Source organism: Bison bison, unplaced genomic scaffold (assembly GCF_000754665.1).
Source record: "Bison bison bison isolate TAMUID 2011002044 unplaced genomic scaffold, Bison_UMD1.0 scf7180017864030, whole genome shotgun sequence".
In the NCBI taxonomy this organism is placed as follows: Eukaryota; Metazoa; Chordata; class Mammalia; order Artiodactyla; family Bovidae; genus Bison; species Bison bison.
Window position 1 is genome coordinate 3,721,347 of NW_011494602.1, and position 13,513 is coordinate 3,734,859.

At 42.0% G+C, this 13,513-nt stretch overlaps 1 protein-coding gene across 6 annotated transcripts in view; it reads right to left on the minus strand.

Moving 5' to 3' along the window:
• Nucleotides 1-13,513, minus strand: part of PLCB4 (phospholipase C, beta 4) — a 488,269-nt gene that overhangs the window by 470,215 nt on the left and 4,541 nt on the right. For 4 of the 6 annotated variants that reach the window (XM_010834231.1, XM_010834229.1, XM_010834230.1 and 1 more), the window contains exon 1: nt 13,360-13,492. The exons of the other annotated variants lie outside the window; for them this stretch is intronic. The gene's annotated coding sequence lies outside the window, so the exon portion shown is untranslated. Of the gene's footprint in view, nt 1-13,359; nt 13,493-13,513 lie in introns of those variants that run through there. 6 annotated transcript variants of the gene reach the window in all.

Below are 13,513 nucleotides of genomic sequence, written 5' to 3' on the forward strand. Positions count from 1 at the left end.
GCCAAAGACTTCACGTTCTTAGGATCTTCATCTAGCTCAGTACTATTGACCCAAATAAAAGTCTTAAATTTCACTGCAGAGGTTTAGCTATGGATGGCTTGTGTTTGGCAAATTAGGGAAATAAAGTTAAGTCCTGAAAGCAACAGAGTACTGTTAAAGCATTTTAGAAGTAATCCTATAATAAGATTTACTGTGTGCGAATGACTTTAGCTGAGTACAGAGAGTGGAGTAAAGGGGCAAAAATGTAAACTTATAAAGTAGCTATTTATTTGTCTCTCTTCCAGTGAACTGCAAACCCTGGAGGGCAGGAGCTGCAACTCATGCACTGTTACAGTGCGTGCGTGCATGCTAAGTTGCTTCAGTGGTGACCGACTCTATGCGACCCTATGGACTGTAGCCCACCAGACTCCTCTGTGAATGGGGATTCTCCAGGCAAGAACACTGGAGTGGGCTGCCATGCCCTCCTCCAGATGCTGTAACAGTATGTGATACTCATTCAATAGCTAATAGAAAACATGAAAGATTGAATGAATAAGAGAGAGGGAAATAGGGAACCTGATTAAAGGGTTATGGGAACAACTAGGCATGAACACTCAGGATATAAACTTAGGCAGTGTCGATAGGAATGGAGAGTGGGCAGAAATGATCATCTCAAATGACTGGCGCCTGCTGGTCTCACAAAGATTCAGGACTTGAGATGAGGTGTAAGTCTGGAGTGAAGTTGAGGACTTCTGTTTGGGGCACACTGATGTGAAAGCAGCCACAAGACTTCAACGTCAAGATCTCCAGCAGACAATGGGATATAAGTAGAGTTCAGACAAGAAGTCAGGGATATGGGAGTCATTAGTGAATAACTCGGAGAAGGCAATGGCACCCCACTCTTGCCTGGAAAATCCCATGGACTGAGGAGCCTGTTAGGCTGCAATCCATGGGGTCGCTAAGAGTTGGACACAACTGAGCGACTTCCCTTTCACTTTTCACTTTCATGCATTGGAGAAGGACACGGCAACCCACTCCAGTGTTCTTGCCTGGAGTATCCCAGGGACGGGGGAGCCTGGTGGGCTGCCATCTACGGGGTCGCACAGAGTCGGACACGACTGAAGTGACTTAATATAGCATAGCATAGTGAATAACTGGTTGTAAAAAAGAAAAAGTAAAAGTGGATGAGTTATCGCATACAGAAAGAGTCTGTACAGTGATAAGAGTTGAGAGCAATGCAGAGAGCTCCAGAGAAGACCATTTTAAGGGCAGGGGATGGTTGGAGAGATGATCAAGAAGACCTGCCTCTAATACATGGCCAAGCAAGGCCTGGAAATCGGGACTTGAGGAGTCTACAGGGTAAAGCAAAGAGAAACTCATCTAGTGCAGCTTCTCCAGAGAGAAGGGATGTGCCTTCCGCAGAGTCACCAAGCGGGGAATTTGCAAACCAGCAGCTGCTGAAAGCTACTGACTTGGTTTCTCACACCATCACACGTGGAGGGAAGCAGAAGTGAACCTGACATTCCTTCTAGCACTCGGATTTTACGATTCTAATCAATTCACTGCTTGTTCATTGAGGACAAATACACAAACTAACACAGCCCAGAGCCATCTTCACCTTTTCAAACAACAGTTCCAAGAAAACGAGGGAACAAATGAGCCTGAAGTCTCAGAGTCTTACAGCCACGCTGAACAAATGGGAAAATACAGCTTGTTCGTTGCTCCTCGGTGATGCTAATGATTCAGTTAAATTGACTTCTTTGAAGGAAAATTACTGTTAATAACCTTAATTTCCTTCTTGTCTTTTTCCCCAGGTACCTGACATTTTTAGATAAAATATTTTCATAAAATATTAAAAGCAAAGGAATTACATCTTAGGTATCCAACTCCATGTTATTTGTGGACTTCATGAATCCCTTCTGTGTCTCCTGCCTATAGCCTACACTTTTCAGATAAACACATAAAGTTTCCCATTGTGCTCATTTCCCAAGAAACACAAGCCATTCCAAATGAACTTTAAAAAAAAAAAATGCTATTTTTAACTGTTACTCTAAGGCCCACCGTGTATCTTAGTGGTATCTGCCATGTGACGTTTCAGAACATTCCTGACTTCTATTTAAATCTAGTCATTGTGGCTGGTTTTCTTTTCTTTGGCCACAAAGCCAGACCACGGGCCTTCCAACCTGGCGGAACCTCCAGATGAGCAGGTGTGTAGAAGGCGCAGTCTGCCTGCCCAGACCACTGGCCTTCCTTGTCACCCGTCTCTCCCCTCTTGCCCTTTGGGGTCCATCTGCACCAGCCAGCCGGCTGATGGAAGGCTCCAGCCGGAGGTCCGAGGGCAGGAGGAGAGTGATGCAGGCATTTATTCCCCCGCCTTCTCCCTGCAGGGTACATGACAGGTCCTCTACCGCAGGACGCAGCTCCTGGAGAACAGTCCCTCTTGCCCTTCACTTGGAGCAGGCAAGCTCCCCACAGTGCTAAGTCCCTCTGTGGCTCTCACTCTGGTGTGGCTGTGTTCCCTACACCTGCCCACACCTTCTAAAGGCATGGGCCTTCCATACCCTTACGAAGCCTTCCTCAAAGGACCCAGTCCACACGTTCCATCTGTTCCCCAGCAGGCCCCGATGACACAAGGTTAAAGAGGGGCCAGGAGGGGCCCTCCACTGTGACTGCCACAGGTACTATTAAAGGAAACCGTCTGTGAACTTAAAATGCTGTAACGTTTCCAGAAGCAAAATCTAGTACAGATTTTCCTGAACACCCAAGGTTTTAATGCCAAGGAAATATAATTGAATCCTACCATGTTTCTACAATTCATTGCATGCTATAAAAATAAACACGCAGAAAGCATGCAATCAGAATCCCAATGTCATTGCCAACCTCACCAGAATTTTTCTTAAAAATGGGTATCTGGAGAAACAGACAAAAAAAAAAAAACCAATAATTTCATTTCCTGCTATTTATCTACATCAAGATGTACTTACCCTGATAATATGATACTTGAGGATGATGCCAATCTTTTAAGGGATGTCATAAAATTCTAAATATCAACAGATAATTCACTTCATAGCATTGAAAACAACTATAATTACTGAAGTTAAAACTTCTCAAAAAACTTGAGAATCAGTGACCTAGATTTTCTGTATTTTTCCCAATCTCTCTCTAAATAAAAATGCAGTGTAGCTTTTAACTTATATGGTCCTCTGTCTATATATTATTTCCAAATACCATGGAAATTAAGTTCAGGTATCTATTAAATAATAAAACTCAATAAAATAATTTATCTCTGAATCTTGTAATTCTAGAATTAGAAAGTAGAAGGTAAAAAATATTCTTAAATAATTAAGTATTTGAAAGTCTAAAGATATAAATACACCTGGATAGAATTTTTAGCAATGAAACTAATTCCATTTTCCCAAGTCAATGTCAATCTTTGCTGGCTGTGCAGTATCTCACTTTTTTGACTGTACATTCAAGGGTGTTTATGATAGGTCCTGGGTCTGAAGAATCTAAAGTTTTACAGCCAATCAAATTGATCAGAACATAGATTTTCAACTCAGATTCTACGCAAGCTTTCTCTTCACTAACAAGTTTTTAAATTGGCTGCTTGTTGCTGTCGTTTAGTCACTAAACAGGCAAGAATACTGTAGTGAATTGCCATTTCCTTCTCCAGAGGATATTCCCAACCCAGGAATTGAACCCATGTCTCCTGTACTGAAGGCAGATTCTTTACCGCTGAGCCACCAATTGTTGAAGTCCCTAAATCGTATCTGACTCTTTTGTGATCCCATGGACTGTAGCCCACTGGGCTTCTCTGTCCAAGGATTTCCTAGGCAAGAATGCTGGAATAGACTGCCATTTCCCTTCTCGAGGGGACCTTCTTGATCCAGGGATTAAACCTGCATCTCCTGCACTGGGAGACAGATACTGCACCAGTGAGCCACCAGAGAAGTCCTTAAATTGACCTATGAATTGGTAAATTCTTTTCTGATTATTATATTTTCAACAAGTTTAAGGACATAGACTACTTCTAAAGTCCTTTCCTGGTATACTGTATATAACTGAGGTCTACTGAACTACTAAAGCAATGAAATGATATTGCTTTAGTTAGAGACCAAAGTCATAATGTGAGGGCACACAAGATAGAAATTCCATGGGGACCTTCCTTGAAGGCAATGCAACAGTGCACTCTCAAAATGTAAACATGCATACCCTTTGGGCCAAATACTTAGTGACTCAACAGCAACAACCGACAAGAAATTCTAGCACACATGCATGAAGACACAGGCACAAAGATCTTCACTTTTTCAGTTTGCAACAGTGAGAACAGGAGAATGGTTAAATAAAACATGGTACTTCATAGTTCATTGATGGTACTACCAGAGTTTACGTAATGTTAGAAAGAAAAAATAAAACTAGTATACTGATATGAAACGATCACCACAATGAACACTTAAGTGGCAAGTAAGCAAGTTGTAGAAAAACTTACACATCATGATCCAGTTTAAAAGCATGTGTATGTACTTATATGGAGAAGGCACTGGCACCTCACTCCAGTACTCTTGCCTGGAAAATCCCATGGACGGAGGAGCCTGGAAGGCTGCAGTCCATGTGGTCGCTGAGGGTCGGGGACACGACTGAGAGACTTCACTTTCACTTTTCACTTTCATGCATTGGAGAAGGAAATGGCAACCCACTCCAGTGTTCTTGCCTGGAGAATCCCAGGGACGGGGGAGCCTGGTGGGCTGCCGTCTATGGGATCGCACAGAGTCGGACACGACTGAAGCGACTTAGCAGCAGCAGTATATACTTATATATGCACATATATATATATATATATATGCACAGAAAAAGGAGAGGAGAGAGATGCTCTAAGCTGCTGCCGATAGTTATATCTGGGTATGTGTATAGGTGGGAGAGGGTATTTTATATTTTGTTTCTGCATTTCCTTTCTGCAATATCACTTCAATTGGAACATGTTAATGTATCACATCCATCATTTTAAAAGCCAATGAAAACCAAAAATTAACAGAAATTCTAAGAGGGGCTTTAGTGATTGATCCAGTGATGGCGCATTAGCAGATGTCCTAGTTCAAAGAACTTCCTTCTCATCTGATCCAATGGAATTCCTCCTTTAAGACCCAAAAGGAAGATGAGAGCTATTACGTAGATTGCATGTTGAAATTCTGTGACGTGCAGAAACAGGTCTTCATTTTGCGCATCCAGGACAAACCCAACACCACCCAGCAGCTGCTGCTGCCGCCAAGTCACTTCAGTCATGTCTGACTCTGTGCGACCCCATAGACAGCAGCCCACCAGGCTCCCCTGTCCCTGGGATTCTCCAGGCAAGAACACTGGAGTGGGTTGCCATTTCCTTCTCCAATGCATGAAAGTGAAAAGTGAAAGTGAAGTCGCTCAGTCGTGTCTGACTCTTCGAGACCCCATGGACTGCAGCCCACCAGGCTCCTCCATCCATGGGATTTTCCAGGCAAGAGTACTGGAGTGGGGTGCCATTGCAGGCAGACACATTTGTGACTGGTTAGAGTTCAGATCAGTGATGCAGGCAAGAGACCTCCATGTCCCCATGGATGAAGTCCCCACTTCTACACTAAATGGTTCTTATTTTCAAGGAGTCCCATGAAGTAGGAGAGAAAGCCATGTCCTGCCTCCCACAACCCTGAAGACTTGCTAACATCTTAGAAAAATGAGCAAGGGGAAAAACACGGAAGAAATTCAGAATCCAAAACGAATGTCCACTAGAAATAAATGGCTATAACCACCTTTGTAAGAAATTCAATCACGGGGAAAAAGCACAAATAAAGAAGGAACCATGCTCACTTAATAAAGACTCTAGTCCACAGGGCTGACAAAAGGCTGGAAGCGGGAGCTCAGACAGCCATTTTGCCTTTTTGCATTTCTTTTTCTTGGGGATGGTCTTGATCACCGCCTCCTGTACACTGTCACAAACCTCCATCCACAGTTCTTCAGGCACTCTATCAGATCTAATCCCTTGAATCTATTTTTCACTTCCCCTGTATAATTGTAAGGGATTTGATTTAGGTCATACCTGAATGGCTTCCCTGGTGGCTCAGACGGTAAAGCGTCTGTCTACAACGTGGGAGACCAGGGTTTGATCCCTGGGTTGGGAAGATCCCCTGGACAAGGATATGGCAATCCACTCCAGTATTATTGCCTGGAAAATCCCATGGACAGAGGAGCCTGGTAGGCTACAGTCCATGGGGTCACAAAGAATCGGACATGACCGAGCGATTTCACTTTCATTTTCACTTTTATACCTGAATGGTCTAGTGGTTTTCCCTGGATCATATGGTGGTTTAATTTCTAGTTTTGTTTGGCCACCCCACAAGCTGACATGTTCATTTTTACTTTAATTATTTCTAAAGGTTTTGTAATTATATTTCGAGCTTAAAAGAAATCTGGATTTCATGCTTCCCCTGAAAACAGAGAGGTGCTGGCAACCATGAGCCCCATACCTGCCTGGCAGAAATCAGCTCTGCCAGGGCAGAGCTCCTGACACACGTGCACCCCACCACCACCGTCTAAGAGCGTAAGCTTACCCCGGGCAGCCCCGTGATGCTCACCTGGCCCTCAGAGGAATCAGAGTGGGTCATATCTGCTTGAGACCTGAGGAACCTGACCCAGGAAAAGCCGGTCCTTCAGAAAACTAAATTAACTTTTAGGCTACCCTACAGCAGCATTTGGTAACATCCCTCTCAGATTTCCAGCCCATATATCAACTTCCTATTTCAATTCCACGGTCACAGTCACAGCAGGGTTGCCAGAAGCTTCTCTGTCATACCTCAACCTGGTCCCGTAAAATAGTGTTCACAAAATTTGTTATTGTAGCAAACCTTTCAGCCACATGTACTTGCATGGCAGGTAACACAGCACAGCAGTTAGAAGTTTGAGTTCTGGTGTCAGTCTGCCTGGGTTTGACTTCCCATCTCTAACTTCCTGAAGTAAATAACTCTCAGCTTCACTTTCCCCACATGTAAAACAGATACTTTTAGGAGCTTCCATAAAAAGCTGTGGGGAGGGTTAAATTAAGTGGCATTTTTGGGGACTTCCCTGTCGATCCAGCAATCAACACTTCGCCTTCTAATGCAGGGCATGCGGGCTTGATCCCTGGTTAGGGAGCTAAGTAAGAGTGCACCTGCCTGGCAGCCAAAAGGCCAAGAAAACAAAACAGAAACAAGATTGTAACAAATTCAATAAAGAATTTTATTTTTTTTTAAGCGGCACATTTTTAATGTTCAATCAACATCTGTGGTTTTGTTACTGTTGCCATCAGTGTTCCTGACTCTGAAGCCCATGGGGAAGCAGAAGTCACACAGTCCCCCTAAAACCCCACAGATCTCCAGATTATCGTGGTGGATGCCTCGCTCCTCCCAGGCCTCACTGGCTTCATAGTCTTTCTTCAAAGCCTGGCTGGGAGATGCAGATGCCCTGGGGGTCGCGTCCTGCTCACAGAGTTCTATTTCAAAGCCCACAGGTCACAGAATGTCAAGGAGGTTAGGGCTGAGTTACTGTGAGGCCCCTCTGTCCAACTGCAGTGGCGGGATTAGGTAGACCCAGAGGAAGACTTGGCATTCACACAGTGGCCCTAAAAGGTGACCCGAACTTCCTCACTAGCAGACGGGGCAGGACGAGTGTCCCTTACCAGAAGTTTTATACGAGCTAGCACAGCCTGCTTTGCATGGATAAGTCACTGGCATTTGCCTCAGGGGAGGAGGAGAATGCAGGAGTGAGGAGGAATACTAGCAGTGTTAACAGAAAAAGCACCAAGAGCTGTTGCAGCAAAAGGAGCAGTAACACAACACCCAACATCATCCAAGCTGCACAGCCACGTATTTTTGCCCTATAAGCGATTCTCCTCATTTACAGACGTGGCCACGGAGGCTCAGAGTGAACGCTAAGTGTCACAGAGTTCACACATGTCATACATAGTCTGGATCTGAGCGCAGGCCCACCTGATTCCAACACTTCAAAGTCACAGAAACTTCACACTGTTGAAAGTAAATGAAGTACAAAGGAAAACAATTATATGTAAGTATATTTATCAAAGGGCTTCCCAGGTGGTGCTAGTGCTAAAGAACTTGCCTGCCAATGCAGGAGACATAAAAGATGCGGGTTCAATCCCTGGGTGGGGAAGATTCCCTGGAGGAGGGCATGGCAACACACTCCAGTATTCTTGTCTGGAGAATCCCATGGACACAGGAGCCTGGAGGGCTACAGTCCATGGGGTCTCAAGGAGTTGGACATGACTGAAGTGACTTAGCACACACATACTTATCAAAAAATATTTTAAAGGCTCACATAGTATGTGCTTCCTTTTCAATCCATTAAATGCCAAGACTCATCGAAGGCTCCAATAGCTGCCTTAACTGTCAACTGGAAGAAAGTGAAAATAAAGATGTATTTGCAAGCTCATCCACCACAGGGTGTCCTGCAATGAAGAGCTCCAGTCCTGGGAGAGACAGCAAGATGCCAAGTGTGACTCCACCGGCCTGTGACCTGCTCTCTCCAGACGAGCTGCTCACAATTAAGTTTCCTGAGTGACTGTCTTCCTCCTGTTTTGAGCAAATGGCTACTTCGTTCACATCAGGGAGCCGACAACCTCCTCTAATTGTTCAGGAGGAGAAGAACCTTTAAGAAGGGCAATGTATCATAAAGCAGTGATCTGCATGCCCCCAGGGTGGCTCGGTGGCCAGAGGTGAAATTTCAAAGGATCCAGGCCCTGAAGGAGACTCAAGGGGATAAGATAACACTATCTTACAGTCACATGGTACACAACCTTCTCAGGTTTTCCAGGCAGTAGGCAAAGGGGTGTGCAGAGAAAATCATCTTCTGATTGATGTCCCTTTCATCTACTTTGATTCCAAAAAGAAAAGGAAAGAAAAAATAGATGGGAGTTCACACAGAGAAAATAAAACCTCTACTGGCCCTTCATCCTCTGGAATATAAGAATCTCCCAGCTGATACATAAAAAGTCTCAAGACTGCTTTCATCCACTCTGTGAACTTGATTTACACCTTCAGCATCACAAAAGTATCCAAAGAGATGAGCTTCTAACCAGAGTTTTGGAAAGTGGGATTTAGCGGGGTGGGCAGGGGGAGAGGGACGTCGTTGTTCAACTGATCAAAATGGGGTGATTTTTACAAACAGGCTTCAAACTCCTCACTCATCTACTTAGTGATGCATTTTCACCCGGCTCACCTTCTCCTTGGGGTGAAGTAAACCCATTTATATATCTGAAGAGCTACAGAAGCCCAGCCTCTGAATGTGCCAAAATCTCTATCATTCTAAGTGTCAACTCAAATTGGCACTTGCCAAGAGTATTGCCAAGGACTGAACAATAAAGGGATTTGCCATCTGCCTCTAGGGAGATTGACCCCTGTGCTGCTATAGCTACTGACATTCTACAGCCTCTGAGGAGTTCAGGGTGGAGTGAGGCACTCTGTGCTCCAGGGAATCTGTGGCATAGGTCTTTAGGATGGTCTTAGGAACAGATTTTATGATCTCAATCCTTGAATCTCCTCGTTTCTAGAGAATCACTAAATCCCTTCATGGTGACATCAGATCCTCATGACTAGCAAAAAAAACTTTTTATAAAATGAGTGCCTCGTGGTATTGAACGCCCCCTTCACCAAAACCTTATATAATGACCTTCCCTCACTGCCACTTTGGAGCAGGCTCTCAGAGTATCTGAGGTGCTGCCTCCCGTCCTACGGTCGTCATTTTGCCCCAAATACAACTTAACTCGCAACTCTCAAGTTGTTCAATTTTTAGTTGACATAAGACGTGTTGACTTAAAAAACAATCAGAACCTAAAAGCTGAGAGTTCTTTTATACAGTGGGAATTTTTATTTATCCCTTCAAGCCAGGGATACAGCAGCATCTTAAGTGTTTTTGTCAATTCCTTGGAAGAAAAGCCATGACCAACATAGACAGCATATTAAAAAGCAGAGACATTACTTAAGAAAGACTGAAGGCAGGAGGAGAAGGGGATGGCAGAGGATGAGATGATTGGGTGGCATCACCAACTCAATGGACATGAGTCTGAGTAAATTCCGGGAGTTGGTAAAGGACAGGAAGCCTGGCATGCTGCAATCCATGGGGTTGTAAAGAGTCAAACAAGACTGAGCAACTGAACTGAGCTGAAAGAAAACCAGATATCTCAGGTTAAGGAATTTAGCAATTGTCTACTTCAGAAATAAGTCTGGGCTTACTGAAATCATTCCTTTCATATGCGTCTCGGCTTTCTGGGGCCAATATCCTGTATTTTCCACATCCTGAGTTCCTCAGGGCTCCCCTATTGGGAGTGACTGCAGCCTAATGGCTACTGATCACAGGGATTCTTCTTCCTGAGTGCCCTGGAAGCTGGAATCACTGAGGAATGTGGCATCCTTGTTTATTGATATGGCAGGAAATATTCCAATCCTCAGGCACAACTAGATAAGTAATATTACACCTTGAGGAAGTAGTTCTACTTTCAAGGAGAAGGCTTGATCAAAAGAGAAACTATGAAACAGAAAAATAAATATTAAGGAATGAAATATAATATAATAATAAAAATATAATAATAATATAATATAATATATATTATATTAATATAATATAATGAAATATAATATAATAAATATAATATAATCGCACACAGGGCAATTATAGTTCCTAAATAGTACAGAGAAATAGAAAAATGCAGCGTGGACAGTACTGAGAATTGGACAGTATCCTCACAGACAGTAAAGCCACGGAGACTTGACGATGAAGACAGGTATTGATTTTCTCATAGGTAGGTAAGTCTTTCTGACAGACACTAAAAAGGCCCACAAGTTCACATTATAAGGGGAAAAGCAACCATTTTAGAAACTTCAGTCTGGACATGAAATACCAACTGTGATCATTAAAGCATCTCCACTAGTCCTTGACCTCATTCTGCATATCAAACACACAAGTTCTTGGTTTTACAGGACTCACTGTGATAGACGACAGCTTATTAAAAACCTGTGCCCTTCGTGCTAATAAACATGTTGTTTCATCCGTACTTTACAACTGGTCAAAAACAAAGAAAATTGAGTCATGATCTGCTCAATAAGCTTAAATACTTGAGCTTACTGTTAAAGACATTTGTGGAGAATATGCAAAATACATAACCTTTCTTTCCTGTGACTATATTACATAAGAACTGTGACCACAAAGATAAATTTTCTTCACAACATAAGGTTTTTAAAGCAAAAAACAACCTTGGCACCTAATTACTAATGTATATATATTTTTAAGTCCACGGATATAATTAATAGAATGAATGAATTTGATAATTTAAGCTTGCCAGCTACACCTGAAAGTTTGGGGAAGAAAATGCAGATGCTAAACCCAGAAACAGGCTTATTGATCACATCTTTTCACAAATTGGCATGCCATGTGATGGGTTCAAGGAAAATATCAGTGCTAAAGCTCAATTTTACCTCAATTTTAACTTGCAAGGTGGGTTAGAGCTGAATATTAGTCAAGCCTCAGTCATTGTATCAATTCTTAATAAATCAAACCCCAAAGTGGATTTTGGTTGTATCCTAGGAAAATACCATATTCATTTGGATTGCCAAATGTAACTGTCCCACGTTGCTAAAATCAGCGGTATGCACTAATCTAAAGGTGTTGGATTTGCTCTTTAAGAAAGACAAAACAGGAGGGCCGCGACACTGGCTATATCCCCACTTGGGGGATGAAACATTTCAAAGAGGTGATACAGATTTAAAAATCCATTTCTGCAAAATCATTCTGGTAACCCTGAATATTTTTTAAACTTTCCTGTTTCACCATCTCATAAGGCAAAAACACAGCTTCTTAAGATTCCAGGGCACAGAAGTAGTTTAACATCAATCACATTGTTCAGGCACACCAATATAAAACTTGCAAAAGAGTATTTTAGAACAAAGCTCTCTGTGTGGGTGTGCATTTGCAAAATAAAGGTAGCATTATCCTGACACATATTCATGTATACCCAGTGATCAAATAGAGTCTTGGAAATTTTGTTTTGACAGTTACTTGTAGAATAGCATTTTCACTGATTAATTCAGAGCTAGGTAGTGATATCATCAAAGCTAAATCAAAACTAAGTTGGAATGGTTGAGTAATAATGCAATTAGAGGAAAACGTAATTCGTAATCGAATATGAGGTACCTTCACATATGTTACAATACATTTCATGCAAAGGGTTACCACTTACAGCAGCAAGTCTCACGTCCATAAAAATGCCAATTCAAAAACAAATGTTATTCTCTTTAAAAAGTGAATTTTTATGAAAACAGGTGTTCTCCCAAGATGGCATCATTTTTTAAACGTCAAAAGGAAGATGACATAATAGATTAAAACACTAGCTGAAAAATATGCAAGACTGTCCTATCAAAACACAACATTTTAGATTACATAACACGGATAAGGCAGATTAAATCACATGGCCCTGCCCAGATAAATTTTTGTTCTTCTACCTGATTTCAATAACTTAGGCCACTGAAGTTTAAAGCAAACAAAATATTCGGTTCTTGTTTCAAGCATATATTTTTGAATATATATGAGTCTCGAAAAGAGTCTCGAAAAAACTAGATGGATAAAGTTAAGATTTTACACACACATACAGATAAAATATGACTTTTTATGAAGAACATGGTTCCTCAGACACTTTGTTAACTGCCCAGGTAAAGTCACCAGTTGCTTCTACTGGTCAGTTTATGAATCTGATTTCTCTTTAAAGGGGAAACTTTATCTCTGTATTAGATATTATACAGCTAAAGTCTGAATGACATTATTGCCAACGAAATAATTATTTAAATATAACTAAACAGAATTATTAGATTATCTCTATACACCCATAACTTAATTTACAGGCCACCTTGTATCACATTTTCAGTAAAAATCCATGGATCTTTCATGGATGTTTTGGCCAAAATTAAATTTCAAACATGTGCTTTAGAACAAGAAGTAGAATCACCTCAAAAGTTTTAGAGAAAAAGTCAGACATCTCTCAAACACATGCACATTTATGAAACTATAATGTGCATTTGCATTTTTATCCAGAAAAGAAAAAATGACAGTTTTATGATTCTAGATAAAGTTGCACTGAAACACACCGGGAAACTGAAGGATTCAGTATTTTCATACTTCCGTAACAGAACTGCCTACAAAGTCCACAGGGAGAACAGTACTACGTAGGGTCTAATCAGTTAAGAAAAAGGCAACTTTAAAATTCTGAAGACACTTTTAGTCTCCATCTTTTGTATTATCTTAGGAAGCTGGAACACTGCCCCCAAGGAGTGCCGCCCTATCAGTGCTGTTTTAAGTGGAAATGGTCAATCATACCTATTATTTCCCCAGAAGAGGTAAGGCGAGCCACACGCATACACATTTACATGCGTTGCACCGTGCCAACTATTTCCAACCGAAATAATCATATACACGTCGAGCCGAGCTATTTCCAGCCAGAAGCAGCGAATGTCTGGATAGAGTCTAAGGA